This window comes from Bombina bombina, chromosome 4 (genome assembly GCF_027579735.1).
Source record: "Bombina bombina isolate aBomBom1 chromosome 4, aBomBom1.pri, whole genome shotgun sequence".
NCBI classification, from domain to species: domain Eukaryota; kingdom Metazoa; phylum Chordata; class Amphibia; order Anura; family Bombinatoridae; genus Bombina; species Bombina bombina.
Window position 1 is genome coordinate 740,994,648 of NC_069502.1, and position 13,112 is coordinate 741,007,759.

General features: G+C 39.0%; 1 protein-coding gene across 2 annotated transcripts in view; it reads left to right on the top strand.

Annotated features, from left to right (window-relative positions):
* Positions 1 to 13,112, top strand: part of IPCEF1 (interaction protein for cytohesin exchange factors 1) — a 326,897-nt gene that overhangs the window by 218,326 nt on the left and 95,459 nt on the right. The window lies entirely within an intron of this gene.

The following is a 13,112-nucleotide window of genomic DNA, read 5'->3' on the forward strand; positions in this document are numbered from 1 at the left end:
CTCATTGCTAGTCTGTACAAACATGTCTGACACAGAGGAAACTACTTGTTCATTATGTTTAAAAGCCATTGTGGAGCCCCATAGGATAATGTGTACTAAATGTATTGATTTCACCTTAAACAGTAAAGATCAGTCTTTATCTATAAAAGAATTGTCACCAGAGGGGTCTGTCGAGGGGGAAGTTATGCCGACTAACTCTCCCCACGTGTCGGACCCTTCGCCTCCCGCTCGAGGGACGCACGCTAATATGGCGCCAAGTACATCAGGGATGCCCATAGCGATTACTTTGCAGGACATGGCTGCAATCATGAATAATACCCTGTCACAGGTATTAGCCAGATTGCCTGAATTGAGAGGCAAACGCGATAGCTCTGGGGTTAGACGAGATACAGAGCGCGTAGATGCTGTAAGAGCCATGTCTGATACTGCGTCACAATATGCAGAACCTGAGGACGGAGAGCTTAAGTCTGTGGGTGACGTCTCTGAATCGGGGAGACCTGATTCAGAGATTTCTAATTTTAAATTTAAGCTTGAGAACCTCCGTGTGTTACTTGGGGAGGTATTAGCTGCTCTGAATGACTGTGACACATTTGCAGTGCCAGAGAAATTGCGTAGGCTGGATAAATACTATGCAGTGCCGGTGAGTACTGATGTTTTTCCAATACCTAAAAGGCTTACAGAAATTATTAGTAAGGAGTGGGATAGACCCGGTGTGCCCTTTTCCCCACCTCCTATATTTAGAAAAATGTTTCCAATAGATGCCCCTACACGGGACTTATGGCAGACAGTCCCTAAGGTGGAGGGAGCAGTTTCTACTTTAGCAAAGCGTACCACTATCCCGGTTGAGGACAGTTGTGCTTTTTCAGATCCAATGGATAAAAAATTAGAGGGTTACCTTAAGAAAATGTTTATTCAACAAGGTTTTATTTTACAGCCCCTTGCATGCATTGCGCCTGTCACTGCTGCAGCGGCGTTCTGGTTTGAGGCCCTGGAAGAGGCCATCCATACAGCTCCATTGACTGAAATTATTTACAAGCTTAGTACACTTAAGCTAGCTAACTCATTTGTTTCTGATGCCATTGTTCATTTGACTAAACTAACGGCTAAGAATTCCGGATTCGCCATCCAGGCGCGTAGGGCGCTATGGCTTAAATCCTGGTCAGCTGATGTGACTTCAAAGTCTAAATTACTTAACATTCCTTTCAAGGGGCAGACCTTATTCGGGCCTGGTTTGAAAGAAATTATTGCTGACATTACTGGAGGTAAGGGTCATACCCTTCCTCAGGACAGGGCCAAATCAAGGGCCAAACAGTCTAATTTTCGTGTTTTTTTTTTTTTTTTTTTTGTAATGCCTCATGCTGCCAACATTCCTTTGAGGATGCGTGCGCAACTGCCAACGGCGACGGACATTACAAGATATACAAGATATAGATAATACTATATTACTGCTGATATTTATTTGTTACAACACACAAAACATGTATAACTAATAGGGTATCTGGCTTGTATTGTCTCCCATAATTTTATCATTGTGTGTGTATGTATGTATTGTACTATTATATAGTTTTATACAGACAAATTTTTCAGAAAAGATAAATACTATTCAATATCGAGAGATATAAAAATGACAAAATGTGACAAAACAAGTAACCAAACTTTCTGAGGTAGTTGTTTTATAACAAAACACACCTGAAGGTTATTTTGCAAATACAATAGTCATATGCTATTTACTAGGTAGAACTGATTACTTAAATGGACAGGAAATCACATTTGTTTCATTCTTGATTAAGGTAGAACATGCAATTTTAAATAACTTAACAAATTACTTCCATTATCTAACTTGCTTAGTTCTCTTGGTATTCTTTGTTGAAAAGCATACCTAGGAAGGCTAAGGAGCTGGGAGCTATCTCATGATTGTTGGCTGCTCATTTATGCCTCATGTCATTGGCTTACTGATGTATTCAGGTAGCTCCCAGTAGTGCATTGCTGCTCCTTCAACAAAGGATAACAAAAGAATGAAGCACATTTGATAACAGAAGTATACTGTAAAGTGGTTTAAAGAGGAATGCTCTATCTAAACCATGAAAGAAAAAAATTGGGTTTCATGCCTCTATGAATTTCTGTGGAAACCTCTCTTTTATATAATTCTTTAACCAAATAATCGTTTTTTTGGTGTTCATCTTTCAAGATATACACTTTGCATAAAGCATGTTATTTGCACAATTCTACAACTAATTAAAACAAATTAAGCATGCAAAAAATATATAATCAAAGATGTAGCCTTTCAAATGTTTGTGTTTTTTTTTAAAGTAACTATAGTATGTTCATAACCATCAACAAAATCCTATTCACATATTGGTGCTTGACAACAGCTGTAGGGAGGAAAAAACAGCAGTCCCTTGCAATTCAGCCAGTAAAACATTTTGTTGTACTTCTATCTGCTTTCAGGGGAATTGAAAGTAGCAACAAAATAAAACATTGAATTTTGTATGTTTAAAAACATTTAGTTTTGCAACACGGTTATTCACAAGAAATTAAACGCTAAGGGCTAGATTACAAGTGGAGGGCTAATTTATTGCGCGCCCCCAAACGAGCAAATAAATAACCAGCCATTACTATTAGTGCTCAGAAAATTAACCAGAGATCAGATCTCTGGTTCATTTTCTAAAAGTGCCCAAATACCCTCAAAATAAAAAAAAAACTACTGCAATAGGCAGTTTTTAGGGGTTAAAAGTGGCAGACGTGGGGTGTTAGAATTTATCAGCTAAGTATAAATTATGTTTTCTTTCCAATGGCATAGAGAGTCCACAAATTCATTCAATTACTAGTGGGAACCAATTCCAAAGCTAGAGTCACCACCGCTTGAAGAACTTTCCTTCCAAAAGAAGCCTCAGCTGAGGCAAAAACATCAAATTTGGAAAATTTAAAAAAGTATGCAATGATGACCAAGTGGCCGCCTTGCAAATCTGTTCCATAGAAACATCATTTTTAAAGGCCCAAGAGGAAGTGACAGCACTAGTGGAGTGAGCCGTAATTTTCTCTGGAGGCTGCTGTCCAGCAGTCTCATAAGCCAATAGTGCAATAACCGCTCCATATTAGAGAAAGGATTAGGACAAAATGAAGGAACAATAATATCTTGGTTAATATTGCGTTCCGAAACCACCTTAGGTAGAAATCCTAATTTAGTACGGAGAACTGCCTTATCCGCAAGAAGAATAAGATAAGGAGAATCACACTGTAGAGCCGAAAGCTCTGAAATTCTACGGGCAGAGGAAATTGCCAGCAGAAACAAAACCTTCTAAGACAATAACTTGATATCAAAAGAATGCATAGGCTCAAATGGAGCCTGCTGCAGAACTTTAAGAACCAGATTTAGACTCCAAGGAGGAGCAATTGACCTAAACACAGGCCTGATTGTAACCTAAGCCCTGACAAAAGATTGAACATCTGGCAAAATTGCCAGACGCTTCTGCAGAAGAATCGACAGAGCCGAAATCTGACCCTTTAGGGTACTGACTGATAAACCCTTCTCCAGGCCCTCCTGAAGAAAGGACAGAATACGGGGAATTCTCAACTGACTCCAAGAAAAACCCCTAGATCAGCACCAATGAAGGTATTTACGCCATACCTTATAATACATCTTGCGAGTAACAGGCTTACGAGCCTGAATCATAGTCTTAACCTTCACAAAAAAACCTTGTCTGGACAAGACTAAGCATTTAATCTCCAAGCAGTCAGCTTTAGAGAGACTAAGTTTGGATGGAGGAAGGGACCCTGAAGTAGAAGATCCTTCCTCAGAGGCAATTTCCACAGGGGAAATGACGACATCCCCCCTAGGTCCTCAAACCAAGTTCTGCAAGGCCACGCTGGAGCTATGAGAATCACCGAAGCCTGCTCCTGTTTGATACGAGCTATCACCCGAGGAAGGAGGGCAACCGGAGGAAACAGATAAATTAGACCGAAATCCCATGGCACTGCCAGGGCATCTACCAGAGCTGCTTGAGGATCTCTTGATCTTGCTCCGTATCTTGGAAGCTTGGCATTTAGATGAGATGCCATCAGATCCAGCTCCGGAACTCCTCACTTGAGGGTTAACATCGAGAAAACGTCTGGATGGAGAGCCCATTCCCCTGGATGAAACGTCTGCCTGCTTAGATAATCTGCTTCCCAGTTGTCCACCACTGGGATATGAATGGCAGAGAGATGAAGAATGCAAGTCACCTCCTTCATAGCTAACAACCTCTGAGTTCCTCCTTGGTGGTTGATATATGCAACCGAAGTGATGTTGTCCGATTAAAATCTGATAAACCGGACTAAACTCAGTTGAGGCCAAGCTAATAGAGCATTGAGAATTGCTCTCAATTCTAGGATATTTATAGGGAGGGCAGACTCCTCCTGAGTCCAAAGTCTATGAGCTCTTAGTGACCCCCAAACTGCTCCCCAGCCTAACAGGCTGGCATCCGTGGTCACAATCTCCCAAGAAGTTCTCTGGAAACAAGTGCCCTGAGACAAATGGTCCAGGGAGATCCTCCAAGACAGAGACATCCTTGTCTGAAAATCTAAAACTATCCTCAGAGAGATCCGAGTGGTCTCCGTTCCATTGATTGAGCATACATAACTATAGAATTCTCAGATGGAAGCGAGCAAACGGAATAATGCCCATGGATGCCACCATGAGACCAATTACTTCCATGCATACAGCCACCGATGGACGAACAGGACTGAAGAGAACGACAGGCCTCCAGAAGATTTAATTTTCTGACCTCTGTCAAAAAAATCTTAATAGATTATGAGTCTATGATTGTCCCCTGAAAACATACCCTGGTACTTGGCACCAAGGAACTTTTCCCTAGATTCACCTTCCACCCTTGAGAGTGGAGAATAGCTAACATAGAATCTGTATGGGATCTTGCTAACTGAAAAGATGGCACCTGGACCAAGATATTGTCCAGGTAAGGAGCCACCGCAATCCCTAGAGATCTGGCCACAGCCAAAAGAGGAGCAGTGGAGGGGCCGAAAAGCAGGGCTACAAATTGGAAATGTTGATCTAAAAAAGCAAACCTCAGGAACTTGAAATGTTCCCTGTGGATAGGAACATGAAGATACACATCATTTAGGTCTATAGTGGTCATAAACTGACCTTCCTGAACTACAGGGAGAATAGAACAAATAGTCTCCATTTTAAAGGACGGAACCTTGAGAAGCTTGTCGAGAGACTTTAAGTCTAGAATGGGTCAAAAAGTTCCCTCCTTTTTGGGAACTACAAAAAGATTTGAATAAAATCCCTGACCCTGTTCTGCTAGAGGAACTGGGATAATCACTCCCAGAGAGGACAAATCCCTTATGCAGTTTAAGAAGGCCTCTCTCTTTACCTGGTTTACAGATAATCTTGATAATAGGAATGTGTCCCTGGGGGGGACAAGACTTGAATCCTATGCTGTATCCCTGGGAGACTACATCCACTGCCCAAGGATCTGGAACGTTGACAATACAAGCCTGCAGAAAAAAGGAAAGCATGCCCTCTACCTTATCCAGAACTGGATCGGGGGTGGCCCCTTCATGCTGACTTAGTCTCAGCAGAAGGCTTTCTGGATTGCTTACCCTTGTTCCAGGGCTGGCTAGCTCTTCAAGAAGTCTTGGCTTGCTCAGATTTAGAAGATGAGGAAGATCTCTGTCCCTTGAAGTTACGAAAGAAACGAAAATTAGAAGTCTGACGACCTTTGGGTCTATTCTTCTTATCCTATGGTAAAAAAAACTCTCAATGTCCACACACAGTGGGTGCCAAGTGTAATAAACTCATGCTTCAACAAATTAAAATTCCTTTATAGGATCAATTGCAGACTAAAGTAAAACCCCACACACAATCATTTATAATAAACACCAAAGAATGATTCAATCAACTCCTTGATAAACCCGTTCTGATTGCTTTATCTTTTTCCATATATTCAAACCGGGTTATACAGGTAAGATATAGTCCTATCATCCCACAGAATCTCAACAGCCTGTATAATAACTGTAGTTGTTTATCTCCAAAAGCCGGGCTACAGAGTCACTTGTTGTTGGACTAGCACTATGTTCTATATAGCATTCATATTGGTATGAGTGTATATTCGGCACTGAAGAAAAGCTAGCATGCTGTATGCACCACTCGACTCTCTGAACACTTCTCTTTCATGCAGCTTCTTAAACATCAAACATGATAAGGGTATGTATTCATAAAAGTTTTTCTTACCCTCTTTTCTTCGTTGCAAGTTTTTGCTGTGCAGACTCAGACACCCCTCTCCAGCTCCAAACACTCTCTGCTGTATGGCGTGTGCTGAGACTTCCATCTATCCAGAGCCCAGCATGATTGGGTGGTGCGTAGGTGTGTGTGAGGATAGCCCTCCAATCCTGAGCAGGATCTTCGCTCCCTGATCCGTGCTGCACTATGTGGCCCCAGCAATAGTGAGAAAGTCTGTGAATGAATGTAAGGAGCACCAGATCTGCAGTAAAACTTAGAACTTTATTAAAACAATTTAAATCACATTGTATCCATGCATACAGTTGGGGGAACCACGGGAATTCACCAGCAAGGTAAAAAATAACGGCTAACGGGTTTCGGCTTTACGCCATACTCAAAGCCACTCCCTTTCCACCAGTAACCATGGAAATGATCTCTGCCAGACCAGGACCAAATAAAGTCTTACCCTTAAAAGGTAGAGACAGAAGCTTGGATTTAGAAGTCACATCCGCAGACCAAGACTTTAACCAAAGGGCTCTGCGGGCTAGTAGGGCAAAACTAGAAATCTTGGCTCCCAGCCTAACAACTTGCATACTGGCATCACAGATAAAAGTATTAGCCAGCTATAGAGCCTTGATCCTATCCTGGATCTCCCCTATAGTAGTCTCCTCTGAAATTAGATCAGACAAAGAGTCACACCAATAAGAGGCTGCACCAGCAACTGTCGCAATACTTAATTAAACGGAATACCCGGCTTCTCCCATTCCTGAGATATAATGTCAGACATGCGATCTGGAACAGGAAAAACCTATACAGATTTAGGTTTAACATAAAAAACTCTATTCAGTTTATTAGCCTTTTTAGGAGCCTCTGCAACAGTTTCAGAGTCATCAAAAGTAGCTAAAACCTCCTTCAAAAGTAAACGGAGATGCTCCAGTTTAAATTTAAAATTAACCTCCTCAGAATCTATAGTACTATGAACTGCAGATTCTGAATCAGAGATCTCGCCCTTAGAAGCTGCAGAGGAATGATCCTCACTAGATAACTGAGAAAGAGTAACCACATCAGTTTTGGCAGAATCAGAACCCATAGAAATGTTCTTAGATTTCCTCTTCCTTTTACCAGAACTAGGTAAAGCACTTAGGGCTGCAGAAACTGCAGAAGTCAACTGCGCAGAAAAATCTTTAGGCAAACAAACACTCCCAGAGACTGACTGAGAGGAACCACAGGGCACTGCAATAAATATATTTATCAAATGACATAGAAAGCCATGGATCGGCTTCCATAGTAAATAAAATAGCTCTTTACTTTCCTTATACTGTAATTTCAATATAAAAAATTAGAATACAATTTTAAGCATAGATAAATAATTATTAAAACCAGCACCTCTACACCCCAGCCATGCTAGAGAGACTCACCCAACCGGTAACCAGGAATCCAATCCATACCAGCAGATAAATCTTGCTCAAACTGCAGATCCTAAAAAGCTGCAAACATCAGAGAGAAGCGACAGGCAGGAAAAAAGATCTAATGCCAGAAAATCCGGTCTGTCTCCTTGAAAATCCAGCTTCCAAACAGCCGGCTAGAAACAAACTGTTCGGCACTCAGGAAGGAACTGAACGGTTACATGATCACAAATTCAAAAGTAAGGTGCGGTCCGACAACTTTCTTTAAGAGATATTACCCAAACTAAAAAAAAAAGGTAAACTTATGCAAACAAATCCCCATAGCCAAAATCAAAAAAGCCCTGAACTGCTGCCCAATAAATCCCCAACCTTTAAAAGGGATATTCAGTCCCATAAGGATCCACCTTGTTACTTAAATATCCTTTTTTCTAAAAAAAACCCCAAGAAACTCTTAAGTGCTGCATCCTTCTCTCCTAGAAGATAAAAGCACTTACCTGTGAATCCACTGTAGGGCAGGTACAGCAAACAGGTGTGACAGAATCCTCACTGACATAGACCTGTAGATAAAGAAAAAACAGAGTAACCAACCCTGGTTTTCTATATAGGGGTAGCAAAAAATATTGGAAGGTAAGCAAAGACCACCTCACCATCTTCCAATTGCTAAAAGCCACCATTACTCTTACTAAAGAGAATTACATGGACACAGCATAACCCCAATCCTTGCTTGCAGGCAAAAATACTCATTAAAGGATTAACAACTTGATTTCTTCAGACACCTTCTTTTGCACATCACCTACAATGTTACACAGGCAAAGAATGACTGGGGATTGTGGGTAGTGGGAGGATACTTTATGCTTTGCTGGGGTGTTCTTTGCCTCGACCTGGTGGTCAGGAGTTGAATTCCCACTAGTAATTGAATGGATTTGTGGACTTTGCATGCCATTGGAAAGAAAGTGCCTTTACATTGCGGTCTATGGGGACTGTGTGTTCCCAGTAAATATATATGTATATGCTTATATACATATATATTTATGTGTTAATATGTGTTAAACACACATACACCAGAATGTTTTAACTCAGAATATGATTTGATCAACCATTGGCAGAGTTAATTTTAGGTGTGTATACCCTTTGAGCTTTTATTTCCTTCAATTTTTCCATTTTTCTCACAATCCAACGGAAGATAGTCTATATCTTAAATTGTGTGTTTTTACATTCTATCACATAGCATAATGGTTAGCTACTAGGACTGTGAAGTGGGAGATTTGGGTTTGAATCCAGGTGAGAATAGGACATGAGACTATTTAGAGGAGGAACTTAATTTAATTTTCCTCACCTTTGTATTTATTTATCTATTTTTTTTATTTATCATCTTTTGTATTTTTAATACAAGTGTAATTTCCTCAAGACCGTCAAAAGTAAGATTGAATTCAGATACCACATTAATGAGATATTTACCTTCGATCAACCACAGTTTTCATAGACATGAACCTAGATATGTAACAGCTTAAAGTATTTTGTTTAACCTATAGACAGTCAGTAAGGGTTTTAAATAGTGTGTTCCTATTTCCTCTAATTAAGCTATGATTATGGCTTTTCGAAGCTGATACGCGTAAGCTCCTTACTTACTGCTGTGCTCTTTCTTTTGTGTATGGACTGTCATGCATTTTTAAGGTTGTACCTGTTTACCAATAAATGCTAAGTTTTAAGGATACTGGATGTTGCTCCCCTTTCTCCTTTCTTCAGTATGTGTATATATACATATTAAAACATAAATATATATGTTTATAGTCATATACATATATATTTCAATTTGCTTACCCCCTTTGTGCCGTGTATTAGAACGAGGCTCCCGTTGGAGCCTATGGAAGCGTGGTCTTGTGAGCGAAATGCTTCCCTATGATGGTATTACTCAGTAGAGCTCAAATATCGCTTTTGTGGAAGCAATATTTTCCGCTCAACTTGTAATCTGGCCCTAAATACGTTTCATGCACCTCCCTCTAATTATGGGTGCTGCCATTTTGGAACCTAGGTTTCATTACAAATATCTGAAGGAGAGTTGCTGCACATATGCAAATACGTTACCAGTAAAATAAAAAAATTCAACATTGTGGCACTCATGACTAGAAGGAGGCGGTAAATAATGTGAATACTATGCTTTATAAAATCTATTTAGTGTTAAATATACCTTTAATAGAGTATTATATATCTGCATTTAAGAGAATTTTTAACTCTCTACAACTATAGACGTGTTTCAGAGCTACAAATGCCCATTTGTTTGCAGCCTGAAAACATTACTATGTTTAAAGATATGGACTATTTTAATAAATATCTGAATGTTATTATAAAGTCCAATAAGTGCAGATATATGCTTTTACACATGACAGCTTCTGAACAGGACACATCAGTAGCGCTGCAGAATCTGTTGGCGCTCTACAAATAACCGATAATAGTAATTATAATAATAATCATCAGTGTGGCCCACTGATGTGTAGGAAGAGCATATGCATGTTGCTGCCATGTCATGCTCAGGTTCTGCATTGTTTTGAGGCTCTGAGTGGGACTTTAACTATGCAATTAATCCATTAGCGGGGGTTAAAAACATAGGTAATAAATCATGGGCCGGTGGACAAGTTTCCAAGGCAGAGAACCTGTCCATCTGTGTTATAAGTGAGCAATGTAGCATACACTGGGGGAATCTAAGATTGCATAAGCAATTGCTTGCACAGCCCCACCCCCACTCTCTCTTTCTCATGCAACCAATAACACACATCCAATCAGCAGCATTAGTCACATGACCCAACTGATGATTGGATCAATGACAGTTTCCACTCAGGACCAGCATTGCTCCACAGGTACTGAGCAGGGTGAAGGCCATAGCTCTGCTTTATTGCTAGTGCTATTGATTATAATCTGTATATTTCTGTGTATTTTTTACAAAGTGCATTGCACTTTATAAAAAAAAAAACGTCAAGGTGAAATAAGCCTAACAGCTTCAGAAAGTGTACCAGATGGGAAAATTCCCTGAGTGTGATCTCATTATATTCTCAAGCCTTTTACACCTCCAGTTCTCACTGATTTATCTCGCCAATTATAACCAGGTGGATTTTGCTGAAAATTCATAATACACTTATTTAACTGGCAAAAAGTAACAGTACACTAGATATGTGCATTTGTACATTTTTGGAGCTAACAAATGCAGAAAAATGTGGCTGTAAGCCAGATTTGGCTGTTTTCAGAGCCAAATTTATTCTTGTGAAAGTGCAACACACTGAGATCTGAACAGATCTCAGTGTGCTGCACTTTCACAAGAATAAATCTGACTCAGAAAAGAGCCAAATGTGGCTTGCGGCCACCTTTTTCTGCATTTATTAGCTCCCAAAGTGCATGAATTCACATATCTAATGTGCAGTAAATTAGAAGCAAGTGAAACTATTTCTGTTTAATTGTATTTGCTTCAAACTTATATCAAACTTTGCTGGAAACTTATATCCGTGCAAGATGCTACCCTGTTAACCTTACTCTCCCTTATAACATTCTGTATTCGAGAGTGCTTCATACCTTCTGTGGGGGGCAGCTCAAAACTACCAGGGGTTTAAAGATTAATGTTCCTTAGAGAATTCAGTGAGTTCAGCCTCGGTATAGACTTAAAGGGCCATTATACACTCATTTTTTCTTTGCATAAATGTTTTGTAGATAATCTATTTATATAGCCCATAAAGTTTTTTTTTTTAATTAATGTATAGTTTTGCTTATTTTTAAATAACATTGCTCTGATTTTCAGACTCCTAACCAAGCCCCAAAGTTTTATGTGAATACGCTCGACTACCTACTCCAGCTTGCTCCTGTTTGTGTAAAGGGTCTTTTCATATGCAAAAGAAGGGGGAGGGGGGGGAGTGTCTTATTTGCCACTTGCAGTGGGCTTTCCAGCTACCTTTTCAACAGAGCCAAAGTGACAGCTTCTAAGTAAGTTTTTAAACAGTTTTATACTGGATTTTTATATCAGTATCTGTGCATATTATTCTTTATAGTAGTGTCTATTATATGCAGTTATATGAAAATGAGTGTATACTGTCCCTTTAACCATCATTTCCTCCAAACTAGAGAGTTTTTGACAATCAGCCCCAATTCTTTTTGTGAAAGTAACTCTAGTTGTAGCTATTTACTTGGTGATACCATGGATGAAAAGAAAACTAGCAGAATGGAGCAGATAACATGCAACATATTTTATTAAAGAGATGATAAACTATCACAATGGAGCAGATAACATGCAACATATTTTATTAAAGAGATGATAAACTATCACAATGGAGCAGATAACATGCAACATATTTTATTAAAGAGATGATAAACTATCACAATGGAGCAGATAACATGCAACATATTTTATTAAAGAGATGATAAACTATCACAATGGAGCAGATAACATGCAACATATTTTATTAAAGAGATGATAAACTATCACAATGGAGCAGATAACATGCAACATATTTTATTAAAGAGATGATAAACTATCACAATGGAGCAGATAACATGCAACATATTTTATTAAAGAGATGATAAACTATCACAATGGAGCAGATAACATGCAACATATTTTATTAAAGAGATGATAAACTATCACAATGGAGCAGATAACATGCAACATATTTTATTAAAGAGATGATAAACTATCACATTATCTAAATGTAAATCAAGTGAATTACTTATCAAACAAAACTGCATAGTTATTTTTTGGAAAAAAAATACTTTGTTTTTAAAAATGTTTACTTTATAATAGTTGTCGTGTAGAGCAGTCTCACCCACTCTACATGTATTCTCATAGTCCCAGTGGATAGTCGCATGCGCAATTCAGCCTATGACAGTAGCAAAGTAAACAGAAAATCACAAGACTGTTTACTTTATGCTATGGTGGAATCTGATTGGCTACACGTGGCTGTCTGAATCTGAGCCAATACACATGCGCTATATATTCACATTGGAAATAGTGAGTCATACGACTGCACTTATTATTGGACGGAGAGCAAAATGTAATAGAATTAAAAAAGAGACCACGAAAGGGGGGGGGGGGGGGTGAGAGGAATCATCACTGCCAGGAAACCATAAGGCTAGTAAAATTTAATTTTTGTTTCATTTTAACTAAGTGAAAATCCGAATGAATGCACCAACGAAAATAAATAAAACAAAAAAATACTGATGAAAATCTGTAGCTCTGAAACATTTACATTAATTCTAACAAAAACAAATGTAAATGTTTAACGAAAATTCGATTTTCATTTTGTTTTAAATTAAACAAAAAACTAATAGTGCAGCCACCGAATATTCGGGGGAAACAAATTTCCCTGAATATTCGGAACGAAAATTTCATCCGAAAGGAAATTTTCTTCCTTGCACATGACTAGTTATCATAATTCTGATTGGCACAAACATGCAATTCCAAGTTTACCATCACTTTAATTAGTAATTTTGTTTCCACTGTGTGTCCA